This window comes from Gopherus evgoodei, chromosome 5 (genome assembly GCF_007399415.2).
Source record: "Gopherus evgoodei ecotype Sinaloan lineage chromosome 5, rGopEvg1_v1.p, whole genome shotgun sequence".
NCBI classification, from domain to species: Eukaryota; Metazoa; Chordata; order Testudines; family Testudinidae; genus Gopherus; species Gopherus evgoodei.
Window position 1 is genome coordinate 832,717 of NC_044326.1, and position 27,347 is coordinate 860,063.

The following is a 27,347-nucleotide window of genomic DNA, read 5'->3' on the forward strand; positions in this document are numbered from 1 at the left end:
AGTGCACTGGCTGTTGCACTAATGCACCAGGATCCTTTGAACATGCAATCAGCGGTGCTGGTGCTCCCACAGTGGTCTGCATCTGCCTAGACGTAATAGCGAGGGTGGAGGGCCGTCCCTGGCATCTGTGACACATGGGTGCTGCTGGCTTCCAGCTGCCATCAGATGAGCTAGTGCCTCAGCCCCGGGGGGCTTTTGGCCTCCTGCACCTGTCCAAGAGACAGTGGCTGGTTCCTGGGCACTCCCTGCATTGCACCGTCCATGGGGCTGCACCACAGTGATGAACTGGGAACTCTTCCTGCTCCATTGCTCTGCTTTGTGACATCGCTTCTGTTGGGGGAGCTGCTGCCAACAGCTGGAGGGTTTGGGGGAACTGGTAACAACAGACGGAGGGTTTGGGGGAGCTGGTAACAACAGCTGGAGGGTTTGGGGGGAGCTGGTGCCAACCACTGTAGGGTTTGGGGGAGCTGGTGTCAATAGCTGGAGGGTTTGGGGGAGCTGGGAACAATAGCTGGAGAGTTTGGGGGGGCTGGTGCCAACAGCTGGAGGGTTTGGGGGAAGCTGGTGCCAACAGCCAGAGGATTGGGGGAAGCTGGTGCCAACAAGTGGAAGGTTTTGGGGGAGCTGGTAACAACAGCTGGAGGGTTTGGGGGGAGCTGGTGCCAACAGCTGGAGAGTTTGGGGGAGCTGGTGCCAACAGCCGGAGAGTTTGCTCTTTGCATTAATCTCAAGTCGTTTTTGGGGCAGAGTTGCGGCGAGGGATCCGGGCGGGGTTTCCTGAGGCGGTTGGTGACCGGTGCGCCCACCCAGTCAATAGCTGCAGTCGGACCTGGGGGCAAGAGTGGGTGTTTTCTGAGAAAGACAAACCCAACGGGCTGAGCGGGGCTCAGGCTGACACTGTCTGTTCCCGGCTGGGCTGGGGAAGGAGTGGAGTGTGCCAGGGGGAGCTGGCCCTTTAAGGGAGGTGGGCTCCGTCTCACCTGTGCAGGTAGAGCCTGCCTCCCTGCTGATGGGAACAGTCTAGGGTCATGTGACTGGGCCTGGGGGGGGCAGCCCAGGAGGGGGCAGCCGGCAGGCCAGGAAGGGGCCATAGAAGGAGAGATGGGGCAGTGTAGCTTGTTTCTGCTCCCAGGAGCCCACAGTAGAGAGTGGGTCTGGGGTCCTGTCATGTGGCCAGCTTGGGAAGGGGGCAGCCACCCCTGCTGACCACGGCTGGATGTGGAGCCCAGGAGACGGGCTGCAGGCTGCTGTGGAGGAAGAGGGCTGGGCCCGGCCAGAGTCTGGGGAGGAAGATTCATGTTCTGTGACTCTGGATCCCTCTGGACTCTTACATCCAGCTACATCTCTGCCTATGCTGCAAGGTGGAGGAGAAGCATTGGAGAGGAGGGGAAACTGAGGCAGCAGCAGGCCCTGAAGCCAGCTTGTGTCTGCCCTGTGACCTGAGGTAAGGACCTGGCTGGGGTGGGCTGTGGGCATATCCCCAGGCACCGGGCAGTTAACGGTGGTGTACAAAGGGCTGGTGCTGTTGTGGTGGGCACAGCCCAGGCAGCTGCCAGGGAGGAGAGAACTGGCCGCTCGCCCCTGCTCTCTGGGCCATGCGCAGCGCGGGGCAGTAGCTTGTAGCTGCTGCAAAGGGGAGAGGCTGCGCCAGCCCTGTAACTGGGCAGTGAGCTCCGGGGGGTGCCCAGGCTGGCATCTGGGGGGATTGAGCAGTGCCCAGCTGGCCATCCACGCCTTGTTCCTGTTAGGGCACAGGGGACCTCTCACGTTGCAACTGACGCGGTCTCTGGTCCATTTCCTGAGCATCCCCCGGTCACGTCTCAGCTCAGTGCCCCTGGGGGCAGCGGGTGTTTGCTGCGCTGGGGGCTGTGTGAAGACCTCGAGATCAGCTGTCGTCTAAAGCTCTGCCCTAGAGGCTATTGTGGGGCAGGCCTCTGGCCTGGGCTCCCCAGCGGTCTCACAATGGTCCAGTCGGCCTTGGAGTCTGGGACTCCATCCCTGCTGGCTCTGCCTGCTGCGGGCGGGTGCTGCTGTCTGGGGGCGGGGGGCCAGAGCACGCACCGAGGAGGTAGCGAGGGATGCTGCAGAGGATGGGGGCTGCACAGCTGTATGGGGGCTGCAGCTCCACGGGCTGCTGCTGCAGGAGGGGAACACCCAGGATTCGACCCCCTCTGAGTCCAGCTCCAGACCCTTGGTATTGACCATGAGTGTCACGGAGTCACTGGGCGATGCTCTGGAACTGCTCCCCACAAAGCCAGGCAGGACTTTGGGGAGCCTCCTCTCCCTTGGAGCAGACTTGTTCAGGGCAAGAAGCTCCCACGGCTTCACCTCCTGGGTCTCTCCTTGGAGCATTCAGCATCCTCTGCCCCTCCGTGTGCTTCCCACAGCGAGTCCACCCCAGCGGGGTCCTGGGGGGGCCACCGGGTCCTGCACCCCCACTTTTCAGTCAGACGGGACTCTCTGCCAGCCAGTAAAACAGAGGTTTATTCGATGACAGGAACAGGGTCTAAAACAGAGCTTGTAGATACAGCGAACCGGACCCCTTGGCCGGGTCCATTCTGGGGGGCAGTGAGCCAGACCCCCACGCCTGCCCTCAGCCAGCTCCAGACTAACAACCCCCTCCAGCCCCTCCTCTCTGGCCTTTGTCTCTTTCCCGGGCCAGGAGGCCACCTGACTTCTCTGTCTCCCCCACCTTTAGCGTCCCCTTGCAGGGGCGGAAGGGCCTGGCCATTAGTTGTGGAGTTAGAGGGTAGGCCAGGAACTGAGGCCCCCCCACAGTATCCAGAGGAAACATTGAGAACAGCCCCACTGTGTCACAATGAGTAACTCCCGGGCCATGGTGGGGCAGGGCTGAGCCGGGGGGTGAGCCCGGAAGTGACAGGGCGGCAGAGGGCTCCTGGCTGCAGTGGGGCAGAGCTGAGCTGGGGGGTGTCGGGGAAGCAGGGGGCTCCTGGCTGCAGTGGGGCAGGGCTGAGCTGGGGGGTGGTGGGGAAGCAGGGGGCTCCTGGCTGCAGTGGGGCAGGGCTGAGCTGGGGTGTGGCAGGGGGCTCCTGGCTGCAGTGGGGCAGGACTGAGCTGGGTGGCGGCGGGGAAGCAGGGGGCTCCTGGCTGCAGTGGGGCAGAGCTGAGCTGGGAGGTGGCGGGGAAGCAGGGGGCTCCTGGCTGCAGTGGGGCAGGGCTGAGCTGGGGGGTGGCGGGGAAGCAGGGGGCTCCTGGCTGCAGTGGGGCAGGGCTGAGCTGGGGGGTGGCGGGGAAGCAGGGGGCTCCTGGCTGCAGTGGGGCGGGGCTGAGCTGGGAGGCGGCGGGGAAGCAGGGGGCTCCTGGCTGCAGTGGGGCAGGGCTGAGCTGGGGGGTGGCGGGGAAGCAGGGGGCTCCTGGCTGCAGTGGGGCAGGGCTGAGCTGGGGAGTGGCGGGGAAGCAGGGGGCTCCTGGCTGCAGTGGGGCGGGGCTGAGCTGGGTGGCGGCGGGGAAGCAGGGGGCTCCTGGCTGCAGTGGGGCGGGGCTGAGCTGGGTGGCGGCGGGGAAGCAGGGGGCTCCTGGCTGCAGTGGGGCAGGACTGAGCTCGGTGGCGGCGGGGAAGCAGGGGGCTCCTGGCTGCAGTGGGGCAGGGCTGAGCTGGGGGGTGGTGGGGAAGCAGGGGGCTCCTGGCTGCAGTGGGGCAGGGCTGAGCTGGGGGGTGGCGGGGAAGCAGGGGGCTCCTGGCTGCAGTGGGGCGGGGCTGAGCTGGGGGGTGGCGGGGAAGCAGGGGGCTCCTGGCTGCAGTGGGGCGGGGCTGAGCTGGGGGGTGGCGGGGAAGCAGGGGGCTCCTGGCTGCAGTGGGACGGGGCTGAGCTGGGGGGTGGCGGGGAAGCAGGGGGCTCCTGGCTGCAGTGGGGCGGGGCTGAGCTGGGGGGGTGGCGGGGAAGCAGGGGGCTCCTGGCTGCAGTGGGGCGGGGCTGAGCTGGGGGGTGGCGGGGAAGCAGGGGGCTCCTGGCTGCAGTGGGGCGAGGCTGAGCTGGGGGGTGGCGGGGAAGCAGGGGGCTCCTGGCTGCAGTGGGGCGGGGCTGAGCTGGGGGGTGGCGGGGAAGCAGGGGGCTCCTGGCTGCAGTGGGGCGGGGCTGAGCTGGGGGGTGGCAGGGAAGCAGGGGGCTCCTGGCTGCAGTGGGGCGGGGCAGAGCTGGGGGGTGGCGGGGAAGCAGGGGGCTCCTATCTGCCGTGGGGCGGGGCTGAACTGGGGGGTGGCGGGGTAGCAGGGGGCTCCTGGCTGCAGTGGGGCGGGGCTGAGCTGAGGGGTGTCGGGGAAGCAGGGGGCTCCTGGCTGCAGTGGGGCAGGGCTGAGCTGGGGGGTGGCGGGGAAGCAGGGGGCTCCTGGCTGCAGTGGGGCGGGGCTGAGCTGGGGGGTGGCGGGGAAGCAGGGGGCTCCTATCTGCAGTGGGGCGGGGCTGAGCTGGGGGGCGATGAGGAAGCAGGGGGCTCCTGGCTGCAGTGGGGCGGGGCTGAGCTGGGGGGTGGCGGGGAAGCAGGGGGCTCCTGGCTGCAGTGGGGTGGGGCTGAGCTGAGCTGGGGGGTGGCGGGGAAGCAGGGGGCTCCTGGCTGCAGTGGGGTGGGGCTGAGCTGGGGGGTGGCGGGGAAGCAGGGGGCTCCTGGCTGCAGTGGGGCAGGGCTGAGCTGGGGGGTGGCGGGGAAGCAAGGGGCTCTTGGCTGCAGTGGGGCGCGGCTGAGCTGGGGGGTGGCAGGGAAGCAGGGGGCTCCTGGCTGCCGTGGGGCAGGGCTGAGCTGGGGGGTGGCGGGGAAGCAGGGGGCTCCTATCTGCAGTGGGGCGGGGCTGAGCTGGGGGGCGATGAGGAAGCAGGGGGCTCCTGGCTGCAGTGGGGTGGGGCTGAGCTGGGGGGTGGCGGGGAAGCAGGGGGCTCCTGGCTGCAGTGGGGCAGGGCTGAGCTGGGGGGTGGCGGGGAAGCAAGGGGCTCTTGGCTGCAGTGGGGCAGGGCTGAGCTGGGGGGTGGCGGGGAAGCAAGGGGCTCTTGGCTGCAGTGGGGCAGGCCTTCGGCTCTTGCAGGACCGTGGCTGACTCAGTAGGTGGCGCTCTCTGCACAGAGTTGGTCCTGAGGGATGCCCTGGGGGGGGCTGGCGGGGGCTGGGCTCTTAGGGTTCCTTCCTGCCCCCCCCCCGAGAACCGCGCTGTTCCTGAGCAGCCTGCGGCGCGTTCCCGGTGGGGGGGCTGGTCACCCCTGGGCTCTGCTCCGCACTGCACTGCTGTCGCTGACACAGCTGCTGCGTTGCCCCCCAGAGGTGGCTGCTTTGCAGGGGGGAAATGACTCATGTACCCCATGTGTGAAGCTGGGGCCGTATGCATCAGCCTGGGCCCCCCCCCAGCTGCACGCCGCCTCCCTCCTGCTATGAGGGACCCACTCAGACCCTCCACTTCTAGTGCCCTGGAGGTGCAAGCCCCACTCAGCCCGGCCGTAGGGGGGTGCAGCTCTTGGGTCGGGGGGAGGCTCCCCAACCTCAGGGGGAGCTGGGTCTAGACTGGTGCAGGGGCATGAGCCTCCCCGGCCTCCTAGCCGGCTGCAGCCTCGCGTCCCGCTCTCAATGATCAGGAAGCTCCGCGCCCCATAACCACCCCACCCCCCCGCAACTGAGCACCCAGCTCAGCCTGGGCGTGGCTGTAATTAGCACCTGTCCAGCTCCTGAAACTCCCAGAGAGGTGTGGGGTGGGGCCGGCCCCTCCGCCGTGGGCTCGGCTCTGCCTGAGAGGTGTGCGGTGGGGCCGGCCCCTCTGCCGTGGGGTCAGCTCTGCCTGAGAGGTGCCTGGTGGAGCCGGCCCCTCTGCCGTGGGCTCGGCTCTGCCTGAGAGGTGTGGGGTGGGGCCGGCCCCTCGCCGTGGGCTCGGCTCTGCCTGAGAGGTGTGGGGTGGGGCCGGCCCCTCGCCGTGGGCTTGGCTCTGCCTGAGAGGTGTGGGGTGGGGCCGGCCCCTCCGCTGTGGGCTCGGCTCTGCCTGAGAGGTGTGAGGTGGGGCCGGCCCCTCCGCCGTGGGCTCGGCTCTGCCTGAGAGGTGTGAGGTGGGGCCGGCCCCTCCGCCGTGGGCTCGGCTCTGCCTGAGAGGTGTGGGGTGGGGCCGGCCCCTCCGCCGTGGGCTCGGCTCTGCCTGAGAGGTGTGGGGTGGGGCCGGCCCCTCGCCGTGGGCTCGGCTCTGCCTGAGAGGTGTGGGGTGGGGCCGGCCCCTCGCTGTGGGGTCGGCTCTGCCTGAGAGGTGTGGGGTGGGGCCGGCCCCTCGCCGTGGGCTCGGCTCTGCCTGAGAGGCGTGGGGTGGGGCTGGCCCCTCTGCCGTGGGCTCGGCTCTGCCTGAGAGGTGTGGGGTGGGGCCGGCCCCTCGCCGTGGGCGCGGCTCTGCCTGAGAGGTGTGGGGTGGGGCCGGCCCCTCGCCGTGGGCGCGGCTCTGCCTGAGAGGTGTGGGGTGGGGCCGGCCCCTCGCCGTGGGCTCGGCTCTGCCTGAGAGGTGTGGGGTGGGGCCGGCCCCTCGCCGTGGGCTCGGCTCTGCCTGAGAGGTGTGGGGTGGGGCCGGCCCCTCGCCGTGGGCTCGGCTCTGCCTGAGAGGTGTGGGGTGGGGCCGGCCCCTCGCCGTGGGCTCGGCTCTGCCTGAGAGGTGTGGGGTGGGGCCGGCCCCTCGCCGTGGGCTCGGCTCTGCCTGAGAGGTGTGCAGGGCTGCTCGGGATGGGAGCTCCTGCTCCAGACCCCCAGCTTCTAGCCAGAGGGGCGCTCCCTATGGGAGGGGGATTCCTAGGCTGGGATTTCCCGGAGCTCCTCGAGTCCCAGGCCAGTGGGGCTGCCTGCTGGCCCGGGCCCAAGGAGGGCTGAGTTCCCCAGATGAGCATGGGGGGGCTGGCTGGCCCCACCTCGCAGATGGCACAGAGACAGCCAGCGACTCCCCCGAGGTCACGGGGGGGGGGTGCTACGCTATGCCTGAGGAGGGACTTGAACTCAGATCTTCTGGGTGCCCGCTAGTGCCGCCCCCAGGGGTGCCCTCCCTCTCCCAGCCGGCCCCTCTCACTGAGGAACGTATCGTGGCCTCCCAGGTCCTGCTGGAATGAGCTCTTGGCACTGAACACCCCGGCTCCCCCCGCCGGCCCCCCGAGAGCTGGATACGCCTCGAGCGAGATCCTGGGGAGTCTCCAGCGGCAGTTGGAAGCTCCAGCCTCCTTCCCTCTGTGAGGTTATTGATATAATCTGGGCATACCGGGCCGGCTCCAGGCCCCAGAGCGCCAAGCGCGTGCTTGGGGCGGCACGCCGCGGGGGGCGCTCTGCCTGCGCAGGGTCCGCTGGTCCCGCGGCTCTGGTGAAGCATCCGCAGGCATGCCTGTGGGAGGTCCACCGGAGCCGCGGAACCAGCGAGCGGCAGAGCGCTCCCCACGGTGTGCCGCTGTGCTTGGGGGGCGAAATGGCTAGAGCCGGCCCTGGACCATATAGAACATGGTTGCAACCAAGGTCCTGTAGTGGCACCAAATCTTATGTAAAGGGGGTCATATAAGGTGTCTAAGGCCAGGTTAGGGGTTACTGGTTAGGATTATGCTGTCTGTATGTCTGTAGCATTTTGTATTTCAAGTTATGAATATTGGCTCTATCCTGTGTGTATTTCAAACTTGTGCTGTGCTTCTGGGTGACACCCCAGACAAGTTGGTGTTAGCTCTGCCTAGCCTGCTTGATGGCCCATTAAGGACCATCAGCTACACAACTGACCCATTGAGAGGAGGCAGATACGCCTTGTAACTCAGCAAAGTGCAGGGACTTGCCCATGTGACTCCAGACTCCATTTTGCTGTAATTTTCCACAGTAAGAACAAAGAGGTGTTCTCACACCTGGAAAAGACTATAAAAGGCTGATGCCTCATCTCCATCTTGTCTTCAATCCTGCTTCTTACCTCTGGAGGGACTTTGCTACAAACTGAAGCTCTGAACAAAGGACTGAATGACCCATCCCAGTGGGGATGTTCTCCAGAGACTTGATTTGAACCTGCAGTTTATTCCATCACTGCTACAAGCCTGAACCAAGACTTTGCCATTACTGTATGTAATTGGTCCCATTTAACCAATTCTAGCTCTCAGCTCTACCTTTTTCCCTTTATGAATAAACCTTTAGATTTTAGATTCTAAAGGATTGGCACCAGCGTGATTTGTGGGTAAGATCTGATGTGTACATTGACCTGGGTCTGGGGCTTGGTCCTTTGGGATCGAGAGAAGCTTTTTCTTTTACTGGGGTGTTGGTTTTCATAACCATTCATCCCAGGACAGGTGGCACTGGTGGTGATACTGGGAGACTGGAGTGTCTAAGGAAGTTGCGTGTGTGACTTGTGGTTAGCCAGTGGGGATGAAACCCAAATCCTCTTTGTCTGGCTGGTTTGGTTTGCCTTAGAGGTGGAGAAACCCCAGCCTTGGGCTGTGACTGCCCTGTTTGAGCAATTGGTCCTGAATTGGCATCTCAGTTGGGTCCCGCCAGAACTGCATCGTCACACCCTCATACAGCTTTAAAAGCGCACGTGAGCAAACTCTAGTTCTAGCGGCAGCCGCTTGGCTCCTTGTCAGGCTGTTTTGGCTGGGCGAGGCTCCTCTGGCCCATGTCGGCGCTGTGCTGAGAGGGCAGCGATGCCCGGCACCTGCCAAGCGTGAACAATCCCTGCCCTGAACAGCGGCCAGTCGCAGGCCCTGCCCCAGCCTCCTGCGCTGGCCTCCGTGGGGTGCTGGGCCGGGTCCAGGAGCCCAAGGGCTGCCCGGGCAAGCCAGTGAATGGGTCCTAGTGCCAGTGTTAATCCTGTCACTTCTCTTCAGAGCACCCCCCCCCCCCCGGGCAGCTCCTTCGCCAGAGCCGCAGGCAGCCCCTTCCCCAGAGCCCCCCCCCGGGCAGCTCCTTCCCTGGAGCTGACGGGCACCTCGAGCCCTGGGCCAGCAGCTCCCTGCGGAGCGGAAGTCTCTGCACTGAAGCCATGGGACTGTGCTTCCCAGAAGGAACTCCCCGGGCGTCGGTGCACTGCACACGGGCTGCCTGGCCACACAGAACCGGGGGGAGGCGTCTGGGGTGCAGGGGGGAGAATTAACACTGCTGCAATCAGCGAGCTGGTGCGTCATGCTGGGAGCCGGGCGCAGCCTCGCGGGCAGGAGGTGCCCATGCAGGGCAAGGGGGGGAGGGTTGTTGCCCCCAGAGCCTCCCCTCTGCACCAGGCCACGAGGGGGGCTGCGGGGGCAGGGGCAGCTGTGTGACAGTAGGTCACAGAAAGGCAAAATGCAGTTGGTGGGTCCTGGCGGTGAGGCACTGGGGAACCTCTGGTCCAGGGGGCGGGATGGGGGGTGCCTCTGGGCCCCGCTGCTGGGGCAGGCTCTCCACTGGTGCAAGGCCCCCGTCCGGCGCTGATCCAGGAGCGAGGCGGTTTCTAGAACCCAGGCTGGGCCGAGCCAGGCACTGGGCTTCCCCTCCCCATGGGAGCGAGTCCCCCAGGTCGGCCCTAAGAGCACGCGGCCCTGGGCTAGCTCAGGTCTGGTGTCCCTTGCCATGGAGAAAGGGAACATGGCCCCCTCCTGGGCAGGGTGCAGAGGGTAGCGGCCTCAGGAGAACCGAGAGTCGGTTCCTTGGCCCCCGAGCATCTCGGGCAGCATCTCCGGCGGGCCAGGGCCTGACTCCCACGGGCGGCTGAAGGGCAAAGCCACTGGAGGGGCTGGCGAGTGGCTTGGGGCCCTGACACGGTCCCCTTGGAGCCGGCCCACAGGCTCAGCCGCTGGTCACTATGGCAGTGAGACGCCCAGATGCCCCAGGGACGGGCGAGGCGGCGCTAGAGCGGCCTGGAGGAGCCCTTTGGCCAGGCAGCTCCTGTCGCGAGGGCTGTGGGCTGCGTCTGAGGTCAGGGGCTGGCAGGGTGGGTGGCAGAGCCCTGCAGAGCAGGTCGAGGCTGCGTGTTTCTCCCTCCGCCTGGGGTCTGTGCGATGCAGCTGGGCACACCGGGGTGGGGCGTAACAGTGGGGGACCCCATCAGCCCCCTCCCCGCAGTCCACCCGCCCATGGAATGGGGACAGCCGGCTCCTATTTCAGCCCTGGAGCTGCCAAGGCAGCTGAGTGGAGGGGCGGGCACAGGGCATGATGAGGGGGCAGCTTCCCTGGCTGGCGCTGGCCAGGCACTTCCCATGGCCATGGGGTGGAGTTCGCATGCTCGGCGCCTCCAGCTTGCCCTGCTTGCTGCCGGTGGTTGGATTAGCCACGCCTGCTCCCTGCAGGGCCCGCGGGCGGATGTGGGGCCTGATTTATGGAGCCTAGGTGTGGTCTCGGCGAGCGGGGGATTGGGGAGGGGAAGCATCTGGAATCGCTCTGGTGTGTGAGCCAGCGGAAGCAGGCGCCTCCAGACCTCCGCACACTTTCCATTGTCAGCAGGGTCACTCGCCCCCAGGCCTGGCCGAGACTCCTGCCTGCCCCCCACCCTCCGGCCTGAGCCTCAGACCCCAACAGAGCCCCACTCGGCTGCAGTGGATTTGTTACAGGCAAACACCCCTGGACATGCAGGAGCACACGTGTGTGAACAGGCATATGGCTCGGGGCACACAGGAGCACACGTGTGTGTGAACAGGCACATGGCTCTGGGCACACCCGTGTGTGGACGGCACACGGCTCAGGGCACACAGGGGCACAAGTGTGTGTGAACAGGCACATGGCTCAGGGCACACAGGAGCACGCGTGTGTGTGAACAGGCACATGGCTCTGGGAACACAGGAGCATGCGCGTGTGTGGACAGGCATATGGATCAGGGCACACCCATGTGTGAACAGGCACATGGCTCTGGGCACACAGGAGCACACCCGTGTGTGAACTGCACACGGCTCAGGGCACACAGGAGCACACGTGTGTGTGAACAGGCACATGGCTCTGGGCACAAAGGAGCACACCCGTGTGTGGACAGGCACATGGCTCTGGGCACACAGGAGGACACGTGTGTGTGAACAGGCACAAGGCTCTGGGCACACGGGGCACACGTGTGTGAACAGGCACATGGCTCAGGGCACACAGGAGCATGTGTGTGTGTGAACAGGCACATGGCTCTGGGCACACAGGAGCACACCTGTGTGTGGACAGGCTCATGGCTCTGGGCACACAGGAGCACACCCGGGTGTGGACGGCACACGGCTCAGGGCACACAGGAGCACGCGTGTGTGTGAACAGGCACATGGCTCTGGGCACACCCGTGTGTGGACGGCACATGGCTCAGGGCACACAGGGGCACACATGTGTGAACAGGCACATGGCTCAGGGCACACAGGAGCACGTGTGTGTATGAACAGGCACATGGCTCTGGGAACACAGGAGCATGCGTGTGTGTGAACAAGCACATGGCTCTGGGCACACAGGAGCACACCCGTGTGTGGATGGCACACGGCTCAGGGCACACAGGAGCATGCGCGTGTGAACAGGCACATGGCTCTGGGCACACAGAAGCATGCGCGTGTGGACAGGCACACGGCTCAGGGCACACAGGAGCATGCGTGTTGTGGACAGGCACACGGCTCGGGGCACGGCACAGGAGCACACATATGTATGGACATACACACAGCCCTGCTCAGACTGTACCTGTCTGTGCCCATAGATACTCGCAGCTCTGACATACCCACCCATGTGCATGATCACAACCACACACGTGCCTGGTCCGTGTACATATGCTAGAGATACACACATGCCCATGTGTACATGCACACGGTCATGGCTGCACCACAGACACGTACCCCTGCCAGTCCCTTCCCCCTCCCCCTTGGAGTCTGGGCTCAGGGCTCACTCTGGCCCAGCCTGGCTGTGGGGCGGCTCTGGGAGGTTTGTTCGTTGCAGGGGGGATCCAGATGCTCCCCCCAGGGGTGATCAGCTGCTCCTGCAGACCCCCACCCTGAGTGCCTGCCTCCCCGCTGCTCCCCTGCCCAGCCCCAGTGGGTTCCCCTGGGGTCTAGGAACAGGGGCAGGCCAAGCGCAGCACAGCCGGAGGTTCCTGCCCACGCTGCTGGCCCCGGGTCGCTGGGTGTGTGGCCACCGGGGAGTGGCTGTTTGCTCGGAGCTCAGCACTCTTTTCATGTGGACTGGGCTGAGGACTCCCGCCCGAATTCCCCTCCTAGCCTGGAGCTTCCGGCCCTTGGCTGGGGGCTGCTCCTTGCTGGGGGGAGGCAGAGCCAGACCGTTAAAGGGACCCTCTCCCCGGCCCCCAGCACCATGCAGGACGTCGGTGGGGAGAGCTGCTCCATGCAGCCTCCCTCACACTAGTGAATTCAGCCTCCCCACTGCCAGATGGGCAGTGAGGCTGCTCCCCAGTACACAGATGGGGAAACCGAGGCACAGAGAGGTCAGGGTCATCCAGTGAGTCAGCTGCACTCCAAGGGCTGGGTCCCAGGACGCCCGGGCCCTGGGGCTGGCCAGGAGGCATAGCTGGCCTCTGCAGTGAGCCTCAGACCATGGGGCTAGTGAGTCCGCAGCCTTGCCTGAGCTAGGGGCGTTTGGGGGGCTACTCCATCCACCCCATGGCCCTCTCCTCTGCAGCCCTACGAATGCTGGGTGCCAAATCGCCCAGGCATGCGAGTGGGCAGCACTTCCCTGCGCTGGGTGGGCATTTGTTACAGGTGCTAAGATATGGTCGGGTCTTCCAGGCTCCAGCTCCCCTCCTGCTCTGCTCTGGCATTGGGTGGCTGCTGCTCTACCCCAGAGGCGGCTGCATTTCAGTGGTGCTCTGAAGAGCACTTGGGCTGAAAGGCCCTAGAGGCAGCTGCAGCTGCACCTCAGGGCTGGGGGTAGCAAAGCCCCTTCCGAATAGGGTGACCAGACAGCAAGTGTGAAAAATCGGGATGGGGGGGGGGGTAATAGGCATCTATATAAGACAAAGCCCCAACTATTGGGACTGTCCCTGTAGAAGTGGGCCATCTGGTCACTGCTTCTGCACAAGCTGCCAGGCTTGCTGAGGGCAGAGTGAGACCAGCCCGGCTCCGCCGAGGGGCAGAGCAAGAGGCGCCTGGCCGAGCAGTGAAGGGAACTGGAGGGCAGCACGGCGCAGGAGGGGCCTGTTCCCGTGGCTGGATATGCAGAGGAGGAGGCGGCTCTTGGGTGTGATGGTGCGGCCAGGGGGAGCAGCGCGGCGAAGCCTGGGGCGTGGTAGAGCCAAGGAGGGAGACTCGGAGCCGGATCTTGAGCTGCCTGGCGGGGGTGGAGCTGTGCCATGGAAGGGGCCCCCCATGTGCCAGGGAAAGGGGGGGGTAGCTGGATGGTGAGGGCCGGGGGTGCAGTGTCTCTGCAATCTGACATGCTGTGCAATGCTCTGGCCCGGCCCTTTCCCATCCAGCTGTGTGGATGGGGGGGCACGCGCTGGCAGATTCAATGAGTGTGGGGGGGGGAAGCTGGGAATTCCACCCCCGTCCCTTGGGCCCATCCAGTGCAGGCTGCTTGGGGGAGGGGCCTGGGTGTGACTCCCGGCTGGGCCACCAACTCCAGACCTGGGCCTTAGACAAGTCACTGCACCAATCTGTGCCTCAGTTTCCCCTCTTTAAAACGGGGGAAATGCTGCTTCCCTCCTCGGTGAGGTTCTCTGGCTTGTGCTGGGCTAGTCGGACCAGATGGTCGCACTACCCCCTCCAGGTTAACAGCCATCAGTGGCTTGTCCCTCGTCACCCCGGCCTCCTGGCTGCGACGGCCAACAGGCTGCCCATGACTGCCCGTTACGATGGCAGGGGAACCAGGTCAAGAGCACCTTGCTCGGGGCACTTTCCCATCATTACCAGCACAAGCTGGGGCTCCTCCAAGGGACAGTTCCAAGCTGGGCACGAGCCCCAATCCTGGAGATCCGAGACATGGGGATCCAGGCTCTGCACCCACGTTGGCCTGCTGCACGGGCGCCCGGCCTGTGGCTCCCCTCCAGACCCACCTGGCTGGTGCAGGATGCAGCTGGGCCAACCAGAGCGGGCACATGGCCCTGCACAGGACGCTGGCTACCAGCTCACGCCCGGCTGCAGCTCACGCTGCCGGTGACTAAACCATGAACCCTTGATAGTCTCAAGCGGGTTATCTCTGAGGCTGCCTCTTCTCTAAGGGCCCATCGTGGCCATTGCAAAGCCCTGGGGGCTGGTGGCAAGTCATTCCCGGGTGGCAGGGGCAGTCTTGGCTGTCTCCCACCACGGGGCAGCCAGCACCGGTGTGTGACGTTATTGATATAATCTGGGACCATATAGAACATGGTTTGCAACCAAGGTCCTGTAGTGGCACCAAATCTTATGTAAAGGGGGTCATATAGGGTGTCTAAGACCAGGTTATGGGTTACTGGTTAGGATTATGCTGTCTGTATGTCTGTAGCATTATGTAGTTGAAGTTATGAGTATTGGCTCTATCCTGTCTGTACTTCAAACTTATGCTCTGCTTCTGGGTGACACCCCAGACAAGTTGGTGTCAGCTCTGCTTAGCCTGCTTGATGGCCCTTTAAGGACCATCAGCTACACAATTGACCCATTGAGAGGAGGCAGATACGCCTTGTAACTCAGCAGGGTGTGCAGGGACTTGCCCATGTGACTGCAAACTCCATTTTGCTGTAATTTTCCACAGTAAGAACAAAGAGGTATTCTCACACCTGGAAAAGACTATAAAAGGCTGATGCCTCATCTCCATCTGGTCTTCAATCCTGCTTCTTACCTCTGGAGGGACTTTGCTACAAACTGAAGCTCTGAACAAAGGACTGAATGACCCATCCCAGCTGGGGATGTTCTCCAGAGACTTGATTTGAACCTGCAGTTTACTCCATCACTCCCACAAGCCTGAAGTAAGAACTTGGCCTTTACTGGATGTAACTGATTCCATTTAACCAATTCTAGCTCTCATCTCTACCTTTTTCCTTTTATGAATAAACCTTTAGATTTTAGATTCTAAAGGATTGGCAACAGCGTGATTTGTGGGTAAGATCTGATGTGTATATTGACCTGGGTCTGGGGCTTGGTCCTTTGGGATCGAGAGAACCTTTTTCTTTTACTGGGGTGTTGGTTTTCATAACCATTCATCCCCAGGATGGGTGGCACTGGTGGTGATACTGGGAGACTGGAGTGTCTAAGGAAATTGCTTGTGTGACTTGTGGTTAGCCAGTGGGGTGAAACCGAAGTCCTTTTTGTCTGGCTGGTTTGGTTTGCCTTAGAGGTGGAAAAACCCCAGCCTTGAGCTATGACTGCCCTGTTTAAGTGGTTTGTCCTGAACTGGCATCTCAGTTGGGTCCCGCCAGAACCGCATCGTCACAGGGTGTCTGATCACTGTGAGGTGGCATGATCCGAGGCATGGTCAGGTTTTTCCCTGCCTGAGGCTGTCTCCTGGGGTATTTCAGTGCTTTTCCCATGACTGGGATATTTGGAAGGGGCTGTCACAGGTGGGGTGTGTTGGCGGGGGGGGTAGCTGTTGTATAGTACATTTGTAACACTTTGGCTGTGTGCTTGTTACCACTGCTCTCTGCTGGTTGGAATCTGAACTTCTCTGCTGTGTGTCATAGCCCCTACATTGCTAATTGTGACTGAAGATTCTCCCTTGGCTCAGCTGGCCTCTACTCTCAGAGCAGGAGGATGTGACTCCAAGCTCTGCTGCTGTAGGGAAAGTCAGAGTGGGTCTGCTGCAAGACATCCTCTTTGTGGCTAACAGCCCTGGACAAAGGGGTTTCCCAGATTAGCACCACCAGCCAAGGGGGCCCCCGGCAGATCAGCAACTGCCCCTAGCCCAGGGGGACCCCTGGAGACTGGTACCACCAGACCCCTCCATGCCAGCTCCAAGCCCATGCTGGGGGGGAGTGGGCAGTATCTGGGAGCCAGGGTGGGCTCACACTTCGTTGGCTCTTGGGACCCCGTTTCGCTGTGTTCTGAACCAAGAGTTTAGTCTCCAGAGACCAGATGAAAGATGGGGGGAACCAGAGGGACAGTCGCTCCAGGGCACCCGGTGGTTCAGTGGCACAGGCAGGCCTTGAACCTGGGTCCTGCCAGGTCCCGGGCCGTTCCCAGCCCACGAGACCACATTGCTGCACCAGGGTGGAGGCCTGGCTGAGCACGAGCCAGTGATGCCCCGTCCATATGTGGGGGCCAAACCCCAAGGCTCTTTCCAGCTCGCTGCACCTATTGCTCCCACAGCACTTCACCGAGGAGATGCATCAGCAGCCTCACTCTGCAGATGGGGAAACTGAGGCTGGAGGGGGCCAATGCCCGGCTCACCCAGCAGTGGAGCAGAGTGGAATCTAGGTCTTTCCTTAGCCATTAGGCCATGCTGCCTCTCCTCCTGAGGGCCGATCCGAGCTGGGGGTGGCAGCCTCGCACTTTCCTCTGCCTTGGGAAGTGCTGTCCTAAGGTCGGGGCTCGGGGCCCCCTTGAGCCAGCTGCTGGACACTGTGTAATGAACCCCCTTCTCCTGGCCCTCAGCCCGGTGCTTCCCCCAGCTCCGACTCCCTCCCTCGTGCACTGTGATTCCCACCCCAGACTCCCCTCCCCTCGGAGCGATGGGGGATGGGGCGCCCTGAGCGTGGCCCAGACTCGCGTTTCCAGCCCAGTGCCAGTGGTCCTGCGGTCTCGGCCGCAGCTGCTGAGCGCTGAGCATAGCGCAGGCTGGGGGCGGTCCCAGAAGGCTCCTACGAGCCTTAGCTCCAGTCCAGAGCTGCCAGAAGAGCCGAGCTGAGCTGAGTGGCCAGTGCACCCTGCGCCCGGCTCCCTTTCCCTGGAGCACTCGTGGGTCACCGCCCCCCCGCGGAGGATGCTTGTCAAACCAAGCCAGGGAGCAGCGGCTGTGCCATGGGCACTAGATGCCCCGAGGGCGGCGGGGGGGGGGAAGCTGCAGTCCGGAAGGGGCCTGGGGTCTCGTTCTCCTCTCTCCACGGCATCGCCGGACACTTTGCACCAGGAGTCACCGGTGAAGCCAGGCACCAGGCAGTGTTAGCGGAGCTGATCCTCGGCTCGGCTGGCGTGTGGCCCACAGAGCTTGTGAGGTCTTGGTGTGTTCGCATTCCCAAAGGAGGGGCAGGATGCCAGCCTGTCCTGGGGGCGCTGAGCCCCTCCTCTGCGGCCCTGAGCCCCCTCTGAAGGCCCCCGGCAGGCAGGGCCAGACCGCACCTGGGCGGAGTTTGGACTCGGACGGGTTTGATCATTTGTTTCAGCCTTTACTTACCTGCCCGGCCGCAGTTTGTGGCTCTGACGCCTCGCTGTGTGCAGAAGCTGCCACGTCCGCAGCAGGGCTGGGCACGGCCCAGAGCTACCAAGCCTGGGGCTGCCTTGTGAGTGACCTATGCAAATTATGGCATGAGCTGTTTTGCATATTTGCAAATAATGTGTATAGCCACCACCTGCAGCATAGAGGCCGCATGGGCTGCCCCCGGCAGCGTGAGCGAGGTGGGGTGGGAAAGCTGGTGCCGGCGGTGAGGTGGCTGGGATAAGAATCTGCTCACTGGGCAAACTCACATGGGGTCAGGAACATCCCTGCCAACCTCACCCAGGAGCCCCTAATGCTCCGTTGCTCCATGCTGACCCTAGCCCTGAGGTCCAGCTAGCCCCGGGGCCTCTTGCCGACAGGAGCAGCGCCAGGGGCTGCAGAGGCAGGTATCAGAACCCTGCAGTGGCAGATGGGGGATAATTAGGGCTTTTCCTGGGCTCCATCCGTCAGAGGTTGCTTTAAACCCTGAAGCCAGAGGCTTAAATCCCTACCAACATTTTATCATCATTAGCTCTGGAGAGTCTTTTTATTCATAGGTATGGCTGGTCCCTGTTTGACTTCTACCAGGTTCTTGGACTACAATGAAATCCTGTGGCAGAGAGTTCCACAGGCTAAATCTCACTGAATGAGAAAGTGTTTCCTCGTAACAGTTTTGAATTTCCCGCCTTTCAATTCCATTGACTGTCCCCTTGTTCTTGTGTTAGGAGATGGGGGGAGAGAAGCCCCTGATTTCGTTCTCCAGTCAAGACGTTATTTTAAAGATTTTTATCACGTCCCGTCTTCATCGTCTCCTTCCTAAGGTAACAAGCCCGGTCTTGTCAATCTCTCTTCATAGTGTAGATAAATCTCTGGTAATTTTCATATGACTTTACATTGTGCCTCTTCATATAACCTTGTAGTGGGTCTGCCCATGGGTGACCTCTGTGTTCATGAGACTTTGTATCAAAGCCTCATATAGAAACTTTGCGTTGCCCTTGGTAGAATGTTATAGCCCCTAAGGATAGAATGAGATAGAAGAAAAATGTATTTTTGCTTGGAGTAGAACAAGATTCCCCCCCGCCCCCACTCCCTTAATCGATGGCCCTGTGGAATGACCGAGGTGTGAATGAGCAAGGGGGGGAAGGCAGCACCTCCAGAGAGCTGCACCCCTTGGAGAGGGGCTGGGAGCCAGCCCCAAGGACAATAAAACCTGTCAGGTGGGCTCGTTAAAGACGAGCAGCCTCGGGGGTTAGAAGCCAGCACCCTCCCTTGGAAACACCCTGTGCAGCATTGGGACACCCCCAGAAGGAACCAGGACAAAGGCCCAACGGACGCAGACACAGATTTTGGAGCTGGTACAGATTTGCATGAGAGGGAAGCTGCTATAAAGGTGAGGTGTCTTGCAGAGGACCCCGGGTCTCGTCTTGTCAACATGGAGCATCGATCCGGCTCCACCCCCTCCCCCATCTAACTCACCTGGCCAGTGCAATTAGGGGGAGCAACTAGCTGGGAACAACAACAAGACGGAGTGTGTGTATGCTTGTGTGTGCGAGTGTACTAGATATATCTCATGCATATGATACAGTGTTAATGAATACCTGTATTACTAATAAATGTGGCGTTTTGCCGTATTCCCCCGAAAAGATCCTGTGCAGAACTTTAAGTACAACAATAGGAGAGTTTTCCAGGCCCATGGTCATTCTTATCACTCCTCTCTGAACCCCCTCTAGCTCTGCAATATCCTTCTGGAGATAGGGAGCCCAGTCCGGTTCCCAGATGGAGGCCACCCCAGAGTCGCACAAGGGTGTTCGAATATTCTCTGTGTGATTCACCGTCCCGTTCCTTATTCATTGCAGCCAGACCTGTACTGAGTCAGGCCAGAGTAGTGCTTGAATGAGGAGAACCCAGGGCTGTTGGTGGTGGTGGTGGGGAGTGGCTAACTCAGGAAAGCGCATTTCCCCCATCACAGCCCCCAACCAGCGGAGCTAAGAGGTGCTATCTTTCAGTGGAGTGTAAAAGTTCAACACCTCCCTCAGTGATGCCATGTTCCCCCTGGCCTCCTCCCCACTGCACTCAGAGCTGGTCTGTGTAATGAAATCAGGCTTCTCCTCCCACCACATTCTCCAAGACCAGGGGGGCTCTCATGGTTTTATCTCAAGTCTTAGGGGAGTTGGTGTTTTCCAAAAAGCCTCAGCTCCTGGAGGCATGTGGTTTGTCGGGAACCCCAGAAAACGTGACCCCTTGAGGGTCCAAACCCAGAGGACACAGGGAAAGCCATTGATTGACTGGCTTTGTGATGGGGCCACACTGGCATGTGAGGAGTAATAGGGCCCCAAGGGAGGTGGCGCAGGAAGCAGCCAGTCCGGGCTGGGCAGGCCCATGAAAGCAGAGCTGCAGGGCAGAGCAGGGGCAGTTGCTCCCTGGAGCTCAAGGAGGGAGAACTGGCTGCCTTGCGGGCAGAAGGAAGCTGGCACCCTGGACAAAGCAGTGCTGGCCAAAGGGAGCTCCCTGCTGGCTGCTGGGACTGGCAGGCTGAGGCCCCCAGGGGAGGGTGAAGAAGGTGCTGGGGCCGCGGGAAAGTGACCCAGGGAAATGTACAGAGCAGTTGGAGGGGACGCAGCACATGGCTCCATTTACAGGGTCTCTGGGCCGGGACCTGGAGTAGTGGGCGGGCCCGTGTGCCCCCCACTCGCTGCTAGGGAAGTGGTTGGACAGCTGACTGCAGGGCCCCCACAAAGTCAGGGAGCACAGACCCTGACCCAGCCAAAGGGAGCGATGTGGGTCCGGGAGCAGACGTGACAGGTGGCGAGGCACCATCGGGAGAGGGCATACCGACCTGCAGCGTTAATCCCCAAGATGGCCAGCAGGAGGCACCAGCTTGGCGAATGGTGCCCCGTCACAGGCTTCAAAATCATGAGAGATTAAAATCATCAGATGAGTGTTCAGGAGGGACTGATGTGCTGGCCGTGCTGCCCATGGCCAAGGGCTCCTTTTGCACCCAGGGCCTCAAACCTGTTCACATTTTGCTCCCCAGAGGTCTTTGCACTCCTACCCCAGAATCCTTTGTGCTGCCAGAAGGCCAGAAATACAGCAACATAGAATGATGTTATTTTGTATTCGTTAGCTGGAAATAACGAGTACTGGCCATTAGCTCATGATATTCCTGGGAGGTAACTTCACATTAAGAAATGGCCTGAGAACATGTCCAGGAGCCAGGAACTCTGGGTTCTGATCCCCTCTCTGACACTGATTTCATCTGTCACATAACTGATCTGTGCCTCAGTTTCTCTGTCTATAAAATGGGGACTATAAATGCTACCGACCTGCCTTGGGAGTGCTCTGTGCATTAAGGGATTAATTTTATAAAAGTGCTAAATGTTCTTATCTTATTGAAACTGCACAATCCTTGATGTTGCTTTGAATGATGAATCTTTGCCAATGTAAAATACACAGGATTTATTTATTTTTAATTCCACGTTGTTCATATTAATTCGCTATTCAAAGCTGGGGCAGTTCTGAGTGAAAGGGAAGGTCGAGGGGTGGTTTGATCACAGGCTATTGGCGTCTACTTGGGGAAGAGAACTTGGCAAATTGGCTCTTCAGTCGAGCAGACAAAGGTCTAACAAGAGCCAGCGGCTGGAGGCTGAAGCTAGACGTGGTCAGGCTGGAAGTGAGGGATGCAGTTTTAGCTGTCAGGGTAACTAACCACTGGAACAACTTCTCACCATGACTTACCGAGGGTCATGGTGGATTCTCCACCCCTGGTAACTTTGCAGTCAAGACTGGGTCTTTTACTGCACGATCTGCTCTGGGGTTTCTCCGGGAAGTCCCGTGTTTTTTGGAGGTCGGACTAGATAATCAGAGTGTTCCTCTCCAGCCTCAGAACCTAGGAATGGCTGGGTGCTGAGTGTGGCCATGTGGTGCCATTAGATCTGTTTCATAGCTACAAGCACTAAAACGAAATAACACGACCAAACAGCCACGTAGTGTTTGTACGTCTGATTTTTAAAAGCATGAAGAACACAAATGTAAAACAGTTAGAATGATGGTCAACAGTTAAACTAAGCATAAAACTCTGTGCTTAAATGTGCCAAGGTATTGGAGCCGAGGGTTTGGAAGTGGGGCAGGCGGGGAGGGCTGGTTAAGTTTGACCAAAGAGTTGTTATTGTTCCAAGACTTACCCGGGAAAACCCCAGTGACGGCATATATGGAGTCTTGTCTTTTCTGCGCGCTGTAAAACGCAGGCTTCCCACACGCTTTGGGCCGTGGTAGGTAACAGGAGATTCAATAAACCGACTCGCTGCAGCCGCTGACATTTGGAAAGTTCCCTTCGAAATCCGCAGGGACGGAGAGTTTTGTTTCCAGAGCAAGTTTAGGGGCTGTTGAAAATCTTGTCTAAATCTCCCGCCCCACCCTGGAGAGCTCCCCGCTTTGGAGTCACGAGGCTGAGGCTGGTGCCCCTTTGTGTGGGGCAGAGTTGGGGGGGACGTGGCCACCATGCAGTGGGGGCAGGGTGCTAAGTGGTTGAGGGGACACCTGGCACGTGAAGCTGCAGCCTCCACCCCGGCTCCGCAAGCCTAACCCCGACCCGGTGTGGAGGGAAGGCCGCAGGCTGGAGACTGACCCTGACCCTTGCTCAGCGGCAGCTTCTGTCCCATGGGGCTGGACCCGGCTCCCCACTCCGGGCGTTGTGCCCTTCTGCACGGGGTCACGGAGCTGTCAGCTGCTCCTCTGTCATGTCCCTCTCCAAGCCCCCCCCCCACCTCCCTGGGGCCTCCTCTCTGCACCAGGCTGGTAGAAGCAGATTTCTGGTTTTGCACCCTTTGTTTCGTGATTTCTGTGGGTGCAGCTGAACCCTCTCCTATAGCCACCCCAGCAGGGTTCCCAAGTGCTGTTATCAGGGCTGGCTTTAGGAAGTGCGGGGCCCAATTCGAACATTTTTGGCAGGGCCCTGGCAGGGATGACAAAAAAAAAGTGGAAAAAAAGCCTTTCATTTCTTTCATGTATTATTTACTTTCCATAACTATATAAATAATAAAATTATATATTATGTACATTGCATCATATATGCTGTTGATTGGTTATTAATGACTGCCGTTTCACATGTGTGGGTCCCAGCTGCTCCCTGCCCCCCTCATTGAAGCAGGTGTGCAGGGTTACTGCCCTGGGAACTGCAGGGCAGCAGTGGACATGGGGCTGGCTGGAGGCAGGGCAGGGGCTGACTGGAGGTAGGGTCTGGCTGCAGGCAGGGCAAGGGGTGTGGGGCTGGTTGGAGATAGGGGGTGTGTGGGGCAGGCTGGTTTCAGGCAGGGCCGCGGGGGGATGCAGCAGGGGTTGGCAGGGCTGGAGACACAGGAGTGTGAGACCGGCTGGCTTCAGGCAGGGGGGTGCAGCAGGGGTTGGCTGGAGACAGGGCAGGGTGTGCAGGGCTGGTGCGGGCAGCAGTGTGTGTGGGGCTGGCTGGCTTTGGGCAGGGCCGCAGGGGTGTGTGGCAGGGGTTGACTGGAGACACAGCAGGGGGTTTGACAGGGACTGGCTGTGGGCACGGGGTGCAGAGCTGGCTGTAGGCAGGGGGAGTGGGGCTGGTGTGGGCAGGGCAGGGGGTGCAGCAGAGGCAGCTGGAGCCCCAGCCCTTTAAATAGCCCCCAAGATCCCTGCTATCCCAGGGCTTTGGGGGCTATTTAAAGGGCCTGGGGCTCCCCAGCTTCTACCCCGTCCTGGACATTTTATATAGCCGCAGGAGCCCTGGGGAATGCATGGGGGCGGCGGGGCTCCGGCGGCTATTTAAAGGACCAGGGTGGCAGAGGCAGCTGGAGCCCTGACCCTTTAAATAGCCCCCAGAGCCCCTAACTACCCCAGGGCTCTGGAGGCTATTTAAAGGCTCAGAGCTCCAGCTGGGAGAGCAGGGCCGCGGGGCTTGTCGCGCTCCAGCCAGAGCTCCAGCTAGGAGAGTGGGACTTGCCGCGCTCCGGCCGGGGTTCCAGCTAGGAGAGCGGGACTTGCCGCGCTCCGGCCGGGGTTCCAGCTAGGAGAGCGGGGCCTCGGAGCTTGCAGTGCTCCAGCCGGGAGAGCGGGACTTGCTGCGCTCCAGCCGGGGCTCCAGCCGGGGCCGCGGGGCTTGCCACGCTCCCACCTGCGCTTCGCTCAAGGGAGCGGGACCACGGAAGACCCCTGAGCAGATCGCAGCCAGGGACCCAGGGTAAATTTAAAAAAAAAAAAAAGGTGTCTAAGGCGCGGGGCCCTCTTAGGCGCGGGGTCCGATTCCTGGGAATTGGGCGAATCGGCCTAAAGCCGGCCCTGGCTGTTATAGAGCTGGTGTGTTCCTGTCCGGAGCTGGCGCATTTACATGAAGGGACTGTGACGTTATTGCTATAAACTGGGACCATATAGAACATGGGTTGCAACCAAGGTCCTGTAGTGGCACCAAATCCTATGTAAAGGGGGTCAGATAAGGTGTCTAAGACCAGGTTACGGGTTACTGGTTATGATTATGCTGTCTGTATGTCTATATCATATTGTAGTTATGAATATTGGCTGTATGCTGTCTGTATTTCAAACTTGTGCTGTGTTACTGGGAAAGATCCCAGACAAGTTGGTGTTGGCTCTGCTTAGCCTGCTTGATGGCCCATTAAGGACCATCAGCTACACAACTAACCCATTGAGAGGAGGCAGATACGCCTTGTGACTCAGCAAGGCCGTCAGGGACTTGCTCATGTGACTGCAAACTCCATTTTGCTGTAACTTTCCACAGTAAGAACAAATAAGTGTTCTTACACCTGGAAGTGCCTGTATAAGGCTGATGCCTCATCTCCATCTTGTTTTCAATCCTGCTTCTTACGTCTGGAGGGACTTTGCTACAAACTGAAGCTCTGAACAAAGGACTGATGACCCATCCCAGCTGGGGATGTTCTCCAGAGACTTGATTTGAACCTGCAGTTTACTCCATCACTGCTACAAGCCTGAACTAAGAACTTTGCCATTACTGGATGTAATTGATTCCATTTAACCAATTCTAGCTCTCATCTCTACCTTTTTCCTTTTATGAATAAACCTTTAGATTTTAGATTCTAAAGGATTGGCACCAGCGTGATTTGTGGGTAAGATCTGATTTGTCTGTTGACCTGGGTCTGGGGCTTGGTCCTTTGGGATCGAGAGAACCTTTTTCTTTTACTGGGGTGTTGGTTTTCATAACCATTCATCCCCAGGATGAGTGGGACTGGTGGTGATACTGGGAAACTGGAGTGTCTAAGGGAATTGCTTGTGTGACTTGTGGTTAGCCAGTGGGGTAAAACCGAAGTCCTTTTTGTCTGGCTGCTTTGGTTTGCCTTAGAGGTGGAAAAACCCCAGCCTAGGGCTGTGACTGCCCTGTTTGAGCAATTGGTCCTGGATTGGCACTCTCAGTTGGGTCCCGCCAGAACCACCTCGTCACAGGGACACTTTCCGATCAGGCTGAAATTCTGTTTTCCCGCAACGTCCAGTCAGTCAGCTCTTCGAAGGCCCTTGCTCCTGGTGGGCTTAGGGAGATGCTGTTTGGTCACCATCATAACCTTTCTCCTGACTCCAAAACCACAGCCACAGCCTGGGGGGGGTCACAAGAGGGTGCAGGCTCTTGGCGGGGGTCCTGTGCCAGGCGTTTGCCTGGGATCATTCCTCAGCTTCCACTTGGTCAATCACCAGGCTCTGGCACACCAGCTCTCACTCAATATAGTGCATTTCCGTGCGAGGGCTGTGCCCTGGGAGTTGTGCTGGAGGAGCCAGGTTCTCCAGGACCATGCACGTGGTTACTCCTGAGCCTCGCACAGGGTGTTTTGGGGTCCCGGATGTTCAGAGGCAAAGCTCCTGGTGCGTGTCAGTCTCTGGGGTGGTGGAACATGCCCAAGCCGTGCTGGTCTTGGTTCACGCATCCACGTTTCTCTCTCCTGCCTGCTAAGGGCTTCCTGGCTTGCTAGTGCGGGGGTCGGCTGCACACAGCGCTGGCTGAGCTCGGCGTCGGTTCTGGAGCAGCGTGACCATGCTGGAGCCCTGCACTCCACTGTGGAGCACCGCGAGCCAAGGCCAGCTGCCGGGAGCGACCGGCACTGCCTGGGGTTCACGTCCTTTTCCAGCACTCCGCTGCAGAGCACCATGAGCCAAGGCCGGCTGCTGGGAGCGACCGGCACTGCCTGGGGTTCACGTCCTTTTCCAGCGCTCCACTGCAGAGCACCGTGGGCCAAGGCCGGCTGCTGGGAGCGACCGGCACTGCCTGGGGTTCACGTCCTTTTCCAGCACTCCGCTGCAGAGCACCGCGAGCCAAGGCCGGCTGCTGGGAGCGACCGGCAGTTCCTGGGGTTCACGTCCTTTTCCAGCACTCCGCGGCAGAGCACCGCGAGCCAAGGCCGGCTGCCGGGAGTGACCGGCACTGCCTGGGGTTCACGTCCTTTTCCAGCACTCCGCTGTGGAGCACCGTGAGCCAAGGCCGGCTGCCGGGAGCGACCGGCAGTTCCTGGGGTTCACGTCCTTTTCCAGCACTCTGCGGCAGAGCACTGCGAGCCAAGGCCGGCTCCCGGGAGCGACCGGCAGTTCCTGGGGTTCACGTCCTTTTCCAGCACTCCACTGCAGAGCACTGCGAGCCAAGGCCGGCTGCCGGGAGTGACCGGCACTGCCTGGGGTTCACGTCCTTTTCCAGCACTCCGCTGTGGAGCACCGTGAGCCAAGGCCGGCTGCCGGGAGCGACCGGCAGTTCCTGGGGTTCACGTCCTTTTCCAGCTCTCCACTGCAGAGCACCGCGAGCCAAGGCCGGCTGCCGGGAGCGACCGGCACTGCCTGGGGTTCACGTCCTTTTCCAGCACTCCGCGGCAGAGCACCGCGAGCCAAGGCCGGCTGCCGGGAGCGACCGGCAGTTCCTGGGGTTCACGTCCTTTTCCAGCACTCCGCTGCAAAGCACCGCGAGCCAAGGCCGGCTGCCGGGAGTGACCGGCACTGCCTGGGGTTCACATCCTTTTCCAGCTCTCCACTGCAGAGCACTGCGAGCCAAGGCCGGCTGCTGGGAGCCACTGGCACTGCCTGGGGTTCACATCCTTTTCCAGCCTCTCGCTGGCTCTTGGTGTGTTGCCGTTGACTCACTGGAACTTGGGCAAGTCGCTCCCCCGCTGTGAACTGTGGGCCCCACCTTTGGAAAGTCTGCGGAGACGCCGGGGGCCGAGCACCTGAGAGCAGCCAGACGGGGCCAGACGAAAGGTCTTGGCCAGGGGCTAGTGCTCTGAGGGCCCAATCCTGCTCCCATCTAGGCTCTTTTTCCAGGGGCTCCCAAGGGAGCAGCCTCAGGATCCCCAGCGCTTCCCAAAGTGGCTGGGGGTTTCCTTCTCCTGCGGGGAGAGAGTTTCCCCAAAGCCTGGTGCTGCTGGGACTGGGCTTCGCAGCCTCTTCCATCCCTATCCCTCCGCCGCAGGCTGTGCCTCCCCCGCAGTGAGCAGCACAGGAACGGCCGGGAGGTTGGGCCCCCCTGCGTGAGAGCCCCTGTCCTAGAGCAACCACAGGCCTGTCCGGCACGGGGGGGCGAATGTGAGCTCCCCTCCCGGCACATTGGGGCCCTGCTGGCAGAGTCCCAGAAGGGTCTGAGCCAAGGACCCCCACACCTTTGGCATTGCAGCGCGTGTTGCTCAGTTGAGCTAAAGGAGTCGCTTCGTTAGCTGTTAGCAGTAGGAGGCTCTTATCCGACCTGAGCTGAGGCTACTGATCCAGCTGCAATGACTCATTTCAGGGCTAGTGATTTTCTGATTGGTGTTATGGTAGTGCCTGGCGCAGTGGTACCGGGTGCTGCCCAGACCCACAGGGAGCGGGAGTCCCTGCCCCACGGGCTCACAGTCTAGACATCCCCCCACTCACCTGCTTGTGAGGCCCGGTGTCGCCCCCTCCCTGTTACATGGGCTGGTTTCTGGGCACCCCCACCCTTTACTTCCCGTGTGGAACTGGTTTTAGGGGCCCAGCCACCTTCCTTAACAGCCTTGTGCTCACCCGGCCACACAGCCGGCAGCGCGTTAGTTTTATTTGGCTGCCGGCCTGCTGTGCCCCTCTGAGACCCACAGGCTTGGGCCCCGTCCCCTCCCAGCACCGCTCAGCCACACAGCAGATGGCCCGGTCCTTGCGAGCCTTGTGCCACTGGGCACTGGGCTGAGACCCTGCACGCTCACTGCACATAGCCACCCCGG

The 27,347-nt window shown here is 61.1% G+C and overlaps 1 long non-coding RNA gene across 1 annotated transcript; it reads left to right on the plus strand.

The window, feature by feature from the left end:
* The first annotated feature begins 20,751 nt into the window (after positions 1 to 20,751).
* LOC115651935 lies at positions 20,752 to 24,619 on the plus strand. Its single transcript, XR_004000492.1, has 3 exons — positions 20,752 to 20,830; positions 23,609 to 23,613; positions 24,609 to 24,619. It is a non-coding gene; the product is annotated as an uncharacterized LOC115651935 (long non-coding RNA).
* Positions 24,620 to 27,347: the final 2,728 nt, after the last annotated feature.